The following is a 570-nucleotide window of genomic DNA, read 5'->3' on the forward strand; positions in this document are numbered from 1 at the left end:
TGCCTCTGTTTGTTTTTTGTATTAGTGGACGCAATCCAGCTTTAGCTTGGTTTGTTCATGTGTTGTTTGTCGCAGCAGTCAGCAATATTCTAGTTATGTCAATGTGGTCTATAAACAATTGAGTCTTTGAACTAGACAATCCAGTGATTGACATCATGATTATCGTTCACCGTAACTGGCATACTATAAATTGTATCAACAAAGCTAGCATGACCACCCGATACTGGGTTAGTCGCCCCTTGCGGCAAGCATGGGCTGCTAAAGACCAGGCCCCGATTTTCTCGAAACAAACTTAAGTTTTTACTCGAATGTCAAACTGAGTTTGACATTTTGAAACAGCTGAATTCTTAACTCAGCTGCATTTTTAAAATAAAAAAGCTTAAACAACTTAAGTAATATATCCACCAAATACAAATTTTCCACTGTGTTTGAGTGTAATATTGATTTCAGTTCAATCTGGGATATGCATTTCCTGCGCTTTCTCAAATTTTAGTAAAACCTCTAACTTAAGTCAAAACTCAGACTTAAGTTTGTTTCGAGAAATCGGGGCCAGTTCTGACCGAGATCTTG

The sequence above is a fragment of the Haliotis rubra genome, unplaced genomic scaffold (genome assembly GCF_003918875.1).
Source record: "Haliotis rubra isolate DU_JTF1 unplaced genomic scaffold, ASM391887v1 Scf13, whole genome shotgun sequence".
Taxonomy (NCBI): domain Eukaryota; kingdom Metazoa; phylum Mollusca; class Gastropoda; order Lepetellida; family Haliotidae; genus Haliotis; species Haliotis rubra.